This window comes from Choloepus didactylus, chromosome 3 (assembly GCF_015220235.1).
Source record: "Choloepus didactylus isolate mChoDid1 chromosome 3, mChoDid1.pri, whole genome shotgun sequence".
Taxonomy (NCBI): Eukaryota; Metazoa; Chordata; class Mammalia; order Pilosa; family Megalonychidae; genus Choloepus; species Choloepus didactylus.
Genome location: NC_051309.1, coordinates 61,232,677 through 61,248,930, shown reverse-complemented (window position 1 = coordinate 61,248,930; position 16,254 = coordinate 61,232,677). Strand labels below are relative to the sequence as shown.

The following is a 16,254-nucleotide window of genomic DNA, read 5'->3' as shown; positions in this document are numbered from 1 at the left end:
GTTTCAAAGCTTTTCATATTTATTCAATGGCCTTTTCAGACTTTTGCCCATTAGTGCATGTTAGGAATAGTGGATAAAGAACATAAGAAAATCCATAATAAGTTTGGCTACCATCTCATTTGACTAAATTAACTTGATAGTAATTGAAGTCTTATTTTTGGGCCCAGTGATTATTTTTTCTCTAGCTATTAACTGTTTATCAATTGGTTGATGAAATACCTTTGCTTATGTATTTTGTATTATTCCAAGATCTTATAAACCCTCTCAAATCAGGGTGTTATTATTCTCCAGCATGCCAATTATTCATTATAATTCTGGCCAACAACCATAGATCAAAATAATTCTATTCACTCAAAAGTTAGAAATATTAAAGTATAATTCTGAATTGCCATTTTATTTTTGGAATTTTGGAAAAATCATCTTTCAATTAGAAATATTATCTGAAGGATTTAGAAATAATAAATAAGTAGTCTTCCAAGGAAGTAAGGATACATGAAATGAGTTATTACATGACTGATTTAAATGTTAGGGCTCCAAAATATCAGGTAATAACAAGGGCTGGTGAGAATGTGGAGAAACTGGAACTCTTGTACACTGTTGGAACAAATGAAAAATGAAGTAGCTATTTTGGAAAACAGTCCTCAAGTTATTAAACATAAAATTTATATAGGTTTGTGATCCAAAAATTCTACCCTTAAATATATACCCAAAAGAAATTAAAATGCATATCCACACAAAAACTTGTGTGCAAATATGTATAGGAGCATTATTCATAATAGGCAAAAGATAGAAACAATCCAAATTATCCATCAACTGATGGATGGGTGAGAAAAAGTGGTATGTCAATACAATGTAATATTTTTCAGCCATAGAAAGGAATAAAGTGCTAGTGGACCCAGAAATAAATTCTGATAAGTGAAAGAATAAAAAGACTACATATTTTATGATTCCACACATTTGAAAGAATAGGGAAATCTGAAGGACAGAAAGTAGATTAGTGATTACTTAGTGTTGAAGAAAATGAGGGGATGGCAGGGTGATAACCAAAGAGTGCAGGGTTTCTTTTTGAGGTAATAGACATGTTTAACATTGACTGTGGCGATGTTTGCTCATATCTATGAACATAATATAAACCATTGAATTGTGTGGCTTAAAAAATGTGATTTTATGGTATGTGATTTATATCTCAATAAGTTTGTTAAAAACATGGAACTGGTAAGCAAGTAAAAAGTGTTGGGGCTCTGCTTGAATTGAGCGTCAAATCTAATTTTAGCATCTAAGTCTTAAAGTATTTGCAGAAATACATCTCTTTCATGACCACTGAAATCTATCCACCTTAAAGACAGCCTTAAATCTCTTTTTCATTGAAATTGCACTAAAAGATATGAGAGAGCCTTCAGGAAAATTTTAGAAGTCCATCTACAAAAGAGGAGTCTTTCTATTGTCACCACATATTGAGGGCCAACGAACAATTTGACCAGTGCCAAACCGAAGCATTCAGACTACATGGGAGAGAAGATGAAGAACAGAACCAGTACAGCCAGCAAGCGTTCACGTCTAACTCATCCAAGGGTGTTCCCTTTTCCCACTTTCTTGTTATTCTACCCAGCTGGCATGGAGTCGCTAGAACTCCTCAAGGGCAGCTACTGTATTTCATTGCATTTACAAATCGCCACTATTACAAGTCCTGGGGAATAGGAAACAGATTTTTATACTTAGGGAACCTATTGTGGAAAACATCCCCCTTTATTCCAGCACTGATCCTCCTTTATGAGGAGCTAACGTATCTGCCTGCATCCTCAGTAATGGCACTCCTGATATAAACTACTCATTGTTGACTGTAATGTCATTTTTGTGTATCATTACCACATTTACTGGCAACATGTCCTCAAATATAATTAAGGTGCCCCAGAAACATGATTTTATAGGAAAATGAGAAAAAGATCCCTCACCCCATTTTAATGTGCTCTTTTCCATTGTGCTGTACTCAGGCTTGTTGATTGAATGTATTAAAGAGATTTTATTGCAAATCCTTTAACTTTGAATAATATGATTTTTGATTATTTTCACTTTTAATAATTTTATTAATTCCCTTACCCTTTCTCCTATCCTGCTTTGCCATAGGACCTGGTAAACAAGTTTGTGATAAAAATTCAAGTGATGGATGTAACATTAAATTGAAAACTTCCCTCCTGTGTGACTCATAAGTTTTCATTTCAAATATTAATGATGCACTGATAATTGTCCTTAATATCTATCCCTAACAAGAGGTTTCTCACTCCCTCAGGCTAGTAGGTTCTTGAGGGCAAGATATAGTATTTCAACAGTGACAGGCTTAGAATAAAATCAACCCAACTCTTACCTTAACTCAGCACAGAAGTTAAAACTTAACCAGCACATCCTATAAATATAATTTTTCCAGTAGTTAAAATACATTAAGTGCTTTTGAGGGTTTTCCTGCAAAATTGCTTCAGAAACAGTGATCTCTCATCAGATCCAATCCATTTTTTATTTTTTTATTTTTATTTTTTTATTTTAATTTAATGAAATATATTCACAAACCATACAATCATCCATATTGTACAGTTGTTCACAGTACCATTATATAGTTGTGCATTCATCACCACAGTTTTTGAACATTTTCATTATCACACACAAAAAAGAATAAGAATAAAGTTTAAAGTAAAAAAGAATACCCGAAACATCCCACTCCCCATCCCTCCCGATTATTCATTTATTTTTTGTCCTCATTTTTCTACTCATCTGTCCGTACACTGGATAAATTGAGTAAGAGCCACAAAATTTTCACAATCACACTGCTCCATAGTGTAAGCTATGTAGTTATACAACTGTCTTCAAGAATCAAGGATACAAGGTTACAATTCAACAGTTTCAGATATTTCCTTCAAGCTATTCTAACACACCAAAAACTAGAAAGGGGTATCTATATAATACATAAGAATAACCTCCAGAATGACCTCTCAACTCTATTTGAGATCTCTCAGCCAGTGAAACTTTATTTTTGTTTAATTTCTCTTCCTCCTTTTGGTCCAAGGAGGCTTTTCAATCCCACAATGCCAGGACTAAGCTCATCCCTGCAAGTAAAGTCCCACATTGCCAAGGAGATTTACATCCCTGGGAGTCATGTCCCACATGGGGGGAGGGGAGGGCAGTGAATTTACCTGCAAAATTAGAGAGAGGCCACATCTGAACAACAAAAGGTGTTCTCTGGGGGTGACTCTTAGGCACAATTTTAAATAGGCTTAGCCTCTCCTTTGCAGTAACAAACTTCATAAGGGCAAGTCCCAAGATTGAGGGCTCAGCCTTCTAAACTGGTAGCTCCCAATGCTTGTGAAAATATAATTAATTCCCCATCTGGGGAAATTTAATATTTCCACATTTTCTCCTAGTCCTTCAAGGGGGCTTTGCAAATACATTTTTATTCTCTGCCAAAATTACTCTGGGATATATCAGGGCTTCACACTAACCCATACAAACCAACCAGATTTCACACCCTATTCAACTTTCCATGTAATTATGTTGTTTGAATAAACTGACCATATAAGTTAAATTATTTACTGTGCTACAAAAATATAGATTTTGCACCTGATAAGCATCTCTTCCTTTGGTTTCACACAGAAGTTGAAGTTTTAAAACACTGTTAGTATTGTCCTTTACTCTTTAGTCTGATTTACCTTACTCCTACTTATGCATTCACCATGACTATCTATATGAGGACATTTCCATTTCTTCCACAAAGAAAGGTAAAGAGGCAAAAAAAGAAAAGAAAAAAATGACAGCTAAAGAGCAACAAAAGAAAAAATAAAATTAAAATAAAATACGATAAAAAAGTATGACGAATTACCAACTCCAAGAATCCCTTACCACTGTCTTGTATCCCCCTCTATAGATATTTAGCTTTGTATATTGCCTTTGTTACAATTAACGGAAGCATATTACAATGTTACTATTAACTATAGATTCTATTTTGCATTGATTGTATTTTTCCCCAGCACCACCACATTTTTAACACCTTGCAAAGCTCACATTCATTTGTTCTTCCTCATGTAAAAGCATTCTTATATTTGCACATTTAGTCACAATCATTGACCACTCTAGGTTTCACTGTTATACTGTCCCAGTCTTTATCTTCAATATTAAAAATATGGAACATGTCATGAATTTTCATGTCATCCTTGCTCAGGGGCCATGCTAATCTTCTCTGTATTATTCCAATTTTAGTATATATGCCACCAAAGCAACCACTCCACCCATTATTTTTATTGTGACTGATTAGTTCTCATAAGACAACCTCAGTAACAAAAGGAATATAAAAGAAAGGAAATAAAACAAAGCTATTGATTTGCAACAAGCACTAAGGGAAAAAAGGACTGAGATAATATAAAATATGCAAAATGTAGCTGAAAAAAAGATGAAAGAATAAGCCATAAAGGCAAAAATTCGTGTAGAGATTTAAAATATATCTATCTATATATATATACACACATATATATATATACACACACACCTACATAGACAGTCATCACACACATTAGGAGGAATTCCTATCTTATGAGAGTTTAAAATAAAGTTAGAATTTAAAAAAAGTACATGTTTGTACTTAGGAAACAAAGTGAAAGATATAAGAAAGAATACAACTTTAGGAAAATTACAGCAGATAAAATGGTTTTAAAAATTTAAAAGTACCTTGGATAATGTAATTTTTGATGTATAAAACATATACCAAAAATATAAAATTAGTTCATCCTAAAGGCAAACTGTTTTCCATTCTGACATGACAAATTGAGAATCCCAGTAATTTTCAATATGAAAAGAAATAATATTAGACTCAAAATTTTATCAAATAATTTATTTCAAAAACACCCCTAATTGAAAATGTTCAGAGATAGATTGTGGTGATGAACGCATAACTGTGTTATCATACTGTGGACAGTTGATTGTATACCATGGATGATTGTATGGTGTGTGAGTGTATTTCAATAAAACTGAATTTAATTAAAAAAAAAAAACTAATATTAGTATATGTCCTTTTTTCAGTGTCCCAATGTCCAAACTCTAATAAATATAAGCTCTATTCAGTATAGCAGAGATTCTGGTTATTCTCAAAATTCATTGCTCAGTTTTGCTTTCCATAATAGAATAGCCTAGCTGGGTACCTTGACAAACAGTTAAAATCTGCATTGCTCACCTCCTTTACAGTAAGGTTTATCTATGTGATTTAATTTCACGCAACATCATGATAATGAAGTGATGTGTCCAATTTTTAAGTTATAGTTTCAAAAGGAAAGAGGCATGCCAAAGTGTTGAGATTCAGCAAGCAAAAAAATAAGAGCACCTTTTCCTCATCACCTTGGAGATCCCATATCTGTCCTGGATTATTAACTCTTTTATATAAGAGAGAGAAATAAATTTTTGTATGTGTAAACCAATGCTTTTCTGGGGTCTTTGTTGCAGAAGCCACACCTATATTCTAACAATACAAGTGACAAGAGTTAGGTAACAGTTAGCATATGGAGAGTCTTGGAAATTTCGTTTCTGGAATTAAAGAGTCCATTACTATTAGAAAAGATTATTTTTATTTAAGAAAGTTGCTAGGAAGTACACTTCAGTTTCATAAAAGTAAATCAAATGCTTTCTTATGTTCTTGGAAATAAAATGTCAGTAAATGTAGATCTGAATATAAATATTGGAGTTTGGGAGGTATTACCTGTAATTATAAAGTGTAGATAGGCAGATAATAGATTGTACTAATAAAGAATGTAAGAAAAACTGTTCTTTACAAAGTGTTATTTAAGAATAATCCAGACATAAGAAGAATTTCCTTGTGTGATAGACTGGGGGATTTTCCCCTCATAGTTAGAGATTGTTTGTCTTAAAATATTAAGAAAACAAGCAGCAAAACAGAATATCCCTTCTGTCCATTATGCAGTAGGGAGAATGGTGGGTCTTCTGATCCTGAGGGGCTGTGAGGCTCTGGACCCAATATGAAGGCCTTGAAATTTCTTTAGTCATAGAGGATTGAGGCAGGAATCCTAAAAATGGATTTTAAAATTTATAAATGTAATCATTGAAAGTGATACTCTAATTTACCTTCCAAACTGTGTTTCTAATATATCCCAAGCATTTAATAATGTGTTATCAAACAAAATCTTGGTTTGGCTTGGATTTTGATGAGTTCAGGGAAACTTTGTTTCTGTGCTTAAAGAAAAATAATAATAAGCTAGTAATCTACTTGTGGATATAAGATGAGATAGTACAAAGGAATCTATAAAATTGTAGAATAAACAATATTCAGAAAACTCACACTGGAAATAGCTGTGCAAGATAGAAAATGGTAGAACATATAAGTAATACTTGAGATTGCCTGGAAGAATGTGAGGTGGGAAATGACAGGAATAGGGCTCGACTTTCTGCCAAATTGGAGCCAGAACAGGAGAAGCAAGAAATAATTGTTATAAATCATATCTAATGCAATTGACCCTTAAAATGCTGTCAGGGTGATACCAATGCAGAAACTGAATCTTCCAACCCCAGTCAAATAACCAGGGACACCTGAAGAATCTCTCTCTCTCTCTCTCTCTCTCTCTCTCTCTCTCTCTCTCTCTCTTTTTCTTTCTCTCTCAACTTCTTCTCTCCTCTCCCTTTCTTTCAGTTTTCCCCTTTCTCTCCTGCTCTGGTTCGCTCTTTCAACTTTTTTATACTTTCTTTTTTTAAGTCCAAATCTTAAACCTCTCTCCCATTGCATTCTCCTTCCATTCTTTTAGCAATTTTTTTTTTTTTAGAATCCCACACTCCTTGCAATTTGGATTGTAAGGCTAGATCCATTTTGGACACAGAAAAGTATTGCTATGGGCATGGTAATCTTAGCATAAAGAATATCATCAATACAGTATGAAAATCTCAGTTGAAATTCATGAGTCTTCAAAAGTCTGGAGACATTTGTGATTGAGAGAGTTAACACCGCTCAGCATGCTCAAAGGCAATCACTGTGATATAGGATAATACAATATTAATCTCTAAAATAACTCCATTAAATAGTAATTATTGCTAGGATACAGAGAATTGTGCAATGCAATTTAGATGGATTAATTTCTTAAATAAAGAAAATTAAACTAATAAAAAGCTCTTTGAAGTGACAAACCTGTTATAAAAAATAAGTTGGATATTTTCTAATCTATGCACCTCTGTGTTCTTGAAGTTTTGATAGGAAATCATTGGGCTATCTGGGAGGATAATGGGGCATTCTAGGTTATGAACTGCTAAATCAATTAGAAACACATTCCATATTAATGTCTGATATGTGTTGGAATGGTCTATTCCCCTCCATCTCTTCTTTTTTCCTTAAATGTAATTTTATAGAGATATTTTCACACACCATATAATATATCCAATGTATACAATCAGTGGCTCATGGTATCATTATATTTGTGTATTCATCAACAAAATCAATTTTAGAAACTTGTAATTACTCCAAAATAAAGAAAAAAAAAGAAAAAGAAAAAGAACACCCAAAATATCTCATATGCCTTATCCACCCCTATTATTTATATATATATATATTTTGTCTTTATTACTCATCTGCCCATACACTGGATAAAGGGAGTATCAGTCACAAGGTTTCACAATCACATGCTCATGTGATAAAAGTCATATAGTTATACAATTATCATTAAGAAGTAAGTCTACTAGATGACAGTTCAATGGATTCAGGTATTTACTTTTAGCTATCCTAATGCACTAGAAACTAAAAAGGAATATCTGTTTAATGCATAAGAATAACCTTCAGAAGGAACCCTTCACTCTATTTGAAATCTCTTTCCCTCTGAAACTTTATTTTGTTTCATTTCTTTCCCCCCTTTTGATCAAGAAGGAATTCCAAATACATGATGCCAGGACCAAGCTCATCCCTGGGAGTCATGTCCCATGTTGCCAGGGAGACTTACACCCACAAAAGTCATGTCCCACATAGAGGGGAGGGTAGTGAGTTTATTTGCTGGTTGGCTGAGAGAGTGAGGCCACATATGAGCAACAAAAGAGGTTCACTGGGGGTTATTCTTAGATAAAATTAAAAGTAGGTTTAGCTTCTCCTTTGCAGAAATATATTTCATAAGGGCAAGCCCCAAGGTTGAGGACTTGACTTATTAAATTGGGAGTCCCTAATGCTTGCAAGAATATCAGGAATGCCCCAGGTGGGGAAATTTAATACTTCCATGTTTTCCCCCAGTCCCTCGAGGGAACTTTACAAATACTTTTTTTTTTTTTTTTTAATTTTCTCCTCAAAATACTCTGGGATGATTTGGGGTATTAAATTAACCTGTACTGAATAAGGTCTCATTCCCTATTCTATGTTCCATGTAATTATGTTGTTTAAATACACTGACCCTCCAGGTAAAATTAGTTAGTGTGCTACAGAATACGTAAATTTTGTACCAAATGAGCATCTCATAAATAAGAGTTAAAACTCAGGAATAAATGTGACAGCTGTAAGAGTTTACAGTTTGCAAACACTTACAATAAGCTTTATTGAATGTTTTGTACTCGTGCATCATCAATTGCCCAATATCTGCCCATATTCTATCCCCTGACAACCTATGCTCTCAAATTGGATTCTCAGCATTTTCTCATTATAGTTAGTTTATATTAGTGAGGCTTTAAAGTATTTGTCATTTCATTTCTGACTTATTTCACTCATCTAATGTCCTCAAGTTTCATTCACCTAGTTGCATGCCTTACAACTTCATTCCTTCTTACACCAGCTCAATATTCCTCTGTATGTATACATCACAATTCACCCTTCTGTTCCCATAGATGTACACTTAGGTCACCTCCATCCATTGCAAATTGTGGATACTGCCACCATAAACACCAATATGCAAATAGCTATTCATGTCCCAGCTTTCAGTTCTTCTAAGTATATACCAAATAACAGGGTTTCAGGATCATATAGCAACCCTACTTAGCCTCCTGTGGAAACACCACACTGCCCTCCAGAGGGGCTGCACCATTCTACTTCCCTACCAACAGTGAATAGGTATATCTCTCTCCACATTTTCTCCAGCACTTGTATCTTTCTGTTTATATTTTTAACAGTTTTATCTACACACCATACAATCCAAGTCAAGAGAATAATCAATAGGTCCTGGTATAATTACACAGTTATGCATTCACCACAACAATCTATATGAGAACATTTCCATTTCTCACACAAAGAAAGAAGTGGCAAAAAATATATAAAAATTAAAATATTAAAAAGGAGAAACAACAACAACAGCAATCCCATACCCCTTCCTTATATCCCCCTTTATTGACATTTAGCTTTTGTATATTTGTTTCTTACAATTAATGGAAAAATACTTCTATGTTACTCTTAAGATACACCCTAGTTTGCATTCACTGTATTTTTTCCCATACACAATCCCATTTTCAACATATTGCAATGTTGACATTCAGTTGTTTACCCTCATGTAAGTACTTTCTTATATTTCTACATTTAATGACCAAGATTGTCCACTCTAGGTTTTGATAAGTTATACAGTCCCAGTTTTTATCCTGTCTTTCCTTTTTGTTTCATACATGCCCCTAGCCTTCCTCTTTCAACAAAACTTACACTCAGCTTTGTTTGTTATACTACAATACTGTGCTACCATCAGATAGCATTGTATTTTCCATTTCTGGATCTTTGCAATCAATCCTACTGAATGTTCTCTACTCCTTCAGCATCAATGCTTAATCTCCACACTCTAACTCCTGATAACCTGTGTTCTTACTAAAAGCTCTCAGTGTTTGCTAATTATCGTCAGTTCATATTGGTGAGACCATACAGTATTTGTCCTTTTGTTTCTTGATAATTTCCCTCAACATTATGTCCTCAAGGTTCATCCACATTGTTATATGTGTCATGGCTTTATTCTGTCTTAAAGCTGCAAATTATTCCATCATATGTATACACCACAGATTGATTATCCATTCATCCATTGATGGACATTTGGGCTGATTCCATCTCTTGGCAATTGTGAATAATGCCACTATAAGATCAGTGTGAAAATGTCCATTGCTATAAGATCAGTGTGAAAATGTACAACTGTCTTAGTCTTCAGTTCCTCCGAGTATATAACTAGTAATGGGATTGCTGGATAATACGGCAATTCTATACTTAGCTCCCTGAGGAAGCACCAAAATGCTTACCAGAGCAGTTGCACCATTCTAACTTCCCACCAAAAGTGAATAAGTGTACCCCTTTCACTACATCCTCTCCAACACTTTTTTGATAATGGCCATTCTAGTAGATGCAAGATGATAGCTCATTGTGGTTTTGATTTGCATTTCCCCAATAGCTAGTGAAGTTGAGCTTCTTTTCATATGTTTTTGAGCCGTTTGTATTTCCTCTTTGGAAAAGTGTCTGTCTATGTCTTTTACCCAGTTTTTAATTGGGTTGTATGTCTTTTTGTTGTTGAGCTGTAGGATCTCTTTACATATTCTGAATATTAAACTCTTATCTGATTTGTGGTTTCTAAATATGGCTTCCCATTGTGTAGGCTGCCTTTTTACTTTCCTAACAAAGTCCTTTGATGTGCAAGAGTTTTCAATTTTGAGGAGATATCATTTATCTATTTCTTTTTTCATTGCTTGTGCTTTTGGTGTAAGGTCTAGGAAACCACCACCTATCAAAAGAACTTTAAGATATTTCTCTATATTTTCCTCTCAAAGTTTTATGATCTTAGCTCTAATGTTTAGGTCTTTGATCCATTTTGAGTTCACTTTTTGTATAAAGTGTGACTTAGGGGTCCTCTTTCATTCTTGTGGATATGAATATCTAGTTCTCCAAGCATTATTTGCTGAAGAGGCTGCTCTGTCTCACTTGAGTTGACTTGACTGTCTTATCAAAGATCAATTGTCCATAGATGAGAGGGTCTATTTCTGAACTCCCAATTTGACTCCATTGTTCAGTATACCTATCTTCCTGCCAGTATCATTCTATTTTGACCACTGTAGCTTTTTTATATGCTTTAAACTCAGGTAGTTTGAGACCTCCCACTTCATTTTTGTCTCTCAAGATATGTTTACTATTCATGGCACCCTGCCCTTCCAAACAAATTTGATTATTTATTTTTCTACTTCTGCAAAGTAAGTTATAGGGATTTTAATTTGCATTGCATTGAATCTATACATCAATTTAGGTAGAATTGACATCTTTATTATAGTTAGTCTCCCAATCTATGAACACTGTATGTCCTTCCACTTATTTATGTCTTCTTTGATTTCTTTGAGTGATTTTTTGTACTTTTCTGCATATAGGTCTTTAAGGTCCTAGGTTAAATTTATTCCAAATATTTTATTCTTTTGGTTGCTATTGTAAATGGAATTGTTTTCTTGATTTCCTCATCAGATTACTCCTTACTGGTGTATACAAAACTACTGATTTTTGTGTATTGATGCTATATCCTGTCATTTTGATGTATATTTATTTGCTCTAGTAGTATATGTAGATATTTCAGGATTTTCTACATATAAGATCATGCCATCTGCAAACAGTGAAAGTTTTACTTCTCCCTTTCCAGATAAGATACCTTTTATTTCTTTTTCTTTCCAAATTGCTCCAGCTAGGACTTCCAGCACAATGTTGAATAACAATTGTGACAATGGGCATTCTTGTCTTATTCCTGATATTAGAAGGAAAGGTTTCATTCTTTCCCAATTGAGTATGATGTTAGCTATGGTTTTATCATATATTCCCTTTATCATTTTGAGGAAGTTTCCTCCTATTCCTATCTACTGAAGTGTTTTCATCAAGAAAGGATTTTGAATTTTGTCAAATGCTTTTTCTGCATCAATCAAGATGATCATGTGGTTTTTCCTCTTTTATTTACTGATATGGTATATTACGTTAATTGATTTCCTTATGTTGAACCACCCTTGCATACCTGGAATAAAGCTCATTTGGTCATAGTGTATAATTATTTTAATGAGCTGTTGGATTTGATTTGCAAGAGTTTTGTTGAGTATTTTTGCATCTATATTCATTAAAGAGATTGGTCTGTAATTTTCTTTTCTCATAGTATCTTTGTCTGGCTTTGGTGTTATGGTGGCATAGACTTCATAGAATTAGTAAGATAGCTTTTCCTCTTCATTTTTTTTTTTTTTTTTGAAAAGCTTGAGCAGGGTTTGTTCTAATTCTTTCTTAAATATGTGGAGAGTTCATGTGTGAAGACATTTGGTCATGAAATTTCTTTTTTGGGAATTTTTTTGTTGAATGAGTCAAGCTTTTTACTGGTGATTGCTTTGTTGAGGTCTTCTATTTCTTCTGCAGTCAAGATTGGTTGTTCATGCTTTTCTAGGAAATTTTCCATTTCACCTTTCTTAACCAGGGTTATCTAGGGAAACAGAACCAACAGAAAATATCTGTAAATATGAGATTATATAAATGTGTCTCATGCACCTGTGGAGATGCACAAGCCCATATTCTGTAGGGCAGGATACAAGAGTCCAAATTCCATAGCATATCATGTGGGGTGGCAAATATGATAAAGGTCTTTGATGAACTCCCCAGAAGAAGCTGGCTTGCTGAAGGAGAAATGAAACTTCTGTCTTGTCCCTTAAAAGTCTTCAACTGATGGATTAAATCCAACTGATAAGATTCTCTCATTGTGAAAGACACTCCTTTAGTTGATTGTGGATATAATCAGCCACAGATGCCATCAATTTACTGATGATTTAATATACTTCTGACTTATGAACCAACCATGAAATATCCTTGCAGTAATTGTTAGGCCAGTGTTTTCTTGACCAGACAACTGGGAATCATCACCTCACCAAGTTGACACATAAACAAACCATAACAGCCCACCGCTTCTCAAGTTTGTAACTATACATGTCAATTTAAGCCATACTTAATCTCTAAATAGAACACAATAGGAAACATGTTTTGCCTAACAATACTCAATGTTCTGCATAAAACCAGAAATGCTTAAATCTCTTAAGAATAGGTGAAAGTCTTTGGGTAACATTGACTCTTAAACTTGATATCCGGTAACTTAAATACAATAAATGCACAATACAACTTATGCATATAATAAGAGGATAAGATAGAGAAGAAAACAAAGATATTTGCTTTATGCACAAATACAAACATACTCTTAACAAATCAAAGGGGAAATATACCATGACAGTCCTCGTTTCTGTAACTGGCCACATAGTTCATATTTATCACTACCTTCTTCCACTACCCATTCCATGTTTCCTTTACCTTCAGCAAGCACTTCAGCTTGTCATGGTTTTTTCCTGGAAGGGGGACACAAACCTTCATTCCTGAAGTTTTTGGGCCATTTGTATTCCTGCCTGCATTGATTTGTTGCTGTTTTCCATTGACTTTAATCACAGAACATGGTAGTCCTAAGAGATGACCTAGAAGATCTCCTGTATTCCGGGAAAACTCTTCTTTGCCTCATTGTGTAGTTGCAGTTCTATTTCCCCTTGATAGTCAGGACCAATCACCCAAGTCAGTACAGTACTCCCCTGCCTTGCCTATCGATTCAGAGGCATGAGAAGCCCAAAGTGGCCAGGTGGAAGTATTCTCTTCCACTTCAATGGAATCATTGTATCTCCCAGTGGGAGCACTCCTCCTTTTGGAACTAAAACTTGTAAACCAACAGAGCTTAAGGTTGCAGAGACAAGAAGCAAAAATTTTCAGTGAGTGACTAGGGATGATAGAAAGTGGTGCCACTCCCATTTCCACTCATTGATTCCTGGACTTATGAATCCTGGGTATGGGAAAAACAGCACCATAGAGTGGATGCTGATTCAGAACACACTGAGCCTCCTGGAGATCATTGCCCCAGTCCAGCAAGATGTTGCCACCTAGTTAGCACCATAATTGAGTCTTCAAAAAGGCTACTCCACTGTTATATCAGCCCAGATGCCTCTGGATAATGGGGAACAAGGTATGACCAGAGAATTCAATGAGTATGTGCCCATTCCTGCACTTCATTTCCTGTGAAGTGGGTCCCTAGAACAGAAGCAATGTTGTGTGGTATACCATGATGGTGGATAAGGCATTTTGTAAGTCCATGAATGGTAGTTTTGACAGAAGCATTACATGCAGGGAAGAAAAACCCATATCTGGAGTATGTGTCTATATCTATTAGAACAAATCACTGCCCCTTCCATGATGGAAGTGGTCCAATATAATCAACCTGCCAGCAGGTAGCAGGCTGATCACCTCAGGGAATGTTGCCATATTGAAGACTAAGTGTGGGTTTCTGCTGCTGGCAGATTGGGATCTTGGCAGTGGCTGCAGCCAGGTCAGCCTTGGTGACTGGAAGTACACACTGCTGAGCTCATGTGTAACCTCTGTTCCTACCACTGTGACCACTTTGTTCATGAGCATACTGGGCAATGAGAGGAGTGGCTAAAGAAAGAGGCTGACTAGTACACACAGAACAGGTCATCTTATCTACTTGATTAATAAAACCTTTATCTGCTGAAGTCACCCTCTGATGAGCATTCACTTGGGAAACAATTATCTTCATGTTTTTTGCCCACTCTCTCCCCATACCTCTTTCCAAGACATCTTTTTTACCAATTTTCCAATCATACTCCTCCCAAGTCCCTGACTATCTGACCAAACCATTAGCAACAGTCCATGAGTCAATATACAAATGCACCTCTGGCCAGTTCTCCTTCCAAGCAAAATGAACAACCAGGTTCACTGCTCAAATTTCCACCCACTGAGAGGATTTTCCCTCACCACTGCCCTTTATGGACATCCCAGAAAGGGGCTGCAGGGCTGCAGTTGTCCACTTTTGAGTGGTACCTACATATCATGCACAACCATCTGAAAACCAGATCAGAGTTTTCTCTTCCTCAGTCAACTGATTGTAAGGAATTCCCCAAGAAGCCATAGCTCTGGGCTAGGAAAGAGAGGGTAATGAGGCAGGGGTGGGGTCATGAGCATTATGGCCACTTCCACATGTAACTTCCTTGTGCCTTCAGGACTCACTTATGCCCTATCTCATATATACCATTTCCATTTTATGAAGGAGTACTGCTGTGCACATCCAACTTTATGGTCTGGCAGGTAAGACACACCCAGCTCATGACAGGCAACTCAGGTCTCATGGTAACTTGGTGGCCCATAATTAAACATTTTGTCTCTACTAAGGCCCAGTAGCAGGCCAAAAGCTGTTTCTTAAAAGGAGAATAGTTATCTGCAGAGATTGGTAGGCTTTACTCCAAAATCCTGAGAACCTGCATTGTGATTCTCCTATAGGAACCTGCCAACGGGTCCAAATAGTATCTCTGTTTGCCACTGACACATCCAGCACCATTGGATCTGCTAAGTCATATGGTTCAAGTGGCAGACCAGCTTGCACAGCAGCCTGGACCCATCACAGAGTTTCCTCTTCTTCTGTCCCCACTCAAAACTAGAAGCTTTTCTTGTCACTCAGTAAATGGGTTGGAGTAGCACACCCAAATGAGGAATATGTTATCTCCAAAATCCAGAGGCCAACTGTGCAAATTGTTGCTCCTTTTTAGTCTAGGAGTGGCCAGTTACAACAGCGTACTCTTCACCTTAGAAGGGATATCTCAATATGCCCCACACCACTGGACTCCTAGAAATATTACTGAGGTGGAAAGCCCTTGCATTTTTGTTGGATTTTTCTCCTATCTTCCGACATGAGAAAGCATTACCAATAAGTCTATTATAGTTGCTACTTCTTGCTAACTAGATACAATCAATGTGATATCATCAGCATAATGGACCAGCATGAGTTCTTCTTGGAGGGAGAAATGATCAAAGTCCCTGTGGACAATATTATGACATCAGGCTGGAGAATTGGTATATCCCTGAAGTAGGATAGTGAAGGTATACCACTAGCCTTGCCAGCTGAAAGCAAACTTTCTCTGGTGGTCCTTACTAACAGCTATTGTGAAAAAAAGCATTTGTGAGATCAATAGCTGCATACCAGGAACTGGGAGATGTGTTGATTTGCTCAAGCAGTGGTACTACATCTGGAACAGTAGCTACTGTTGGAGTCACTACCTGGTTATGTTTATGACAGTCCTCTGTCACTCTCTAAGATCTATCTGTTCTCTGCACAGGCCAAATAGGAGAGTTGAATGGGGATATGGTGGGAATCACCACCCCTGCATTCTTCTAATACTTAAGAGTGGCATTAATCTTTGCACTCCCTCTGTGAATCTGGTATTGCTTCTGGTTTACTATCTTGCTAAGCA

At 35.8% G+C, this 16,254-nt stretch overlaps 1 non-coding gene across 1 annotated transcript; it reads right to left on the bottom strand.

Annotated features, from left to right (window-relative positions):
* Positions 1 to 4,159: 4,159 nt before the first annotated feature.
* LOC119530754 lies at positions 4,160 to 4,262 on the bottom strand. The gene has a single exon (XR_005216135.1). It is a non-coding gene; the product is annotated as a U6 spliceosomal RNA (small nuclear RNA).
* Between the last annotated feature and the right edge of the window lie 11,992 nt (positions 4,263 to 16,254).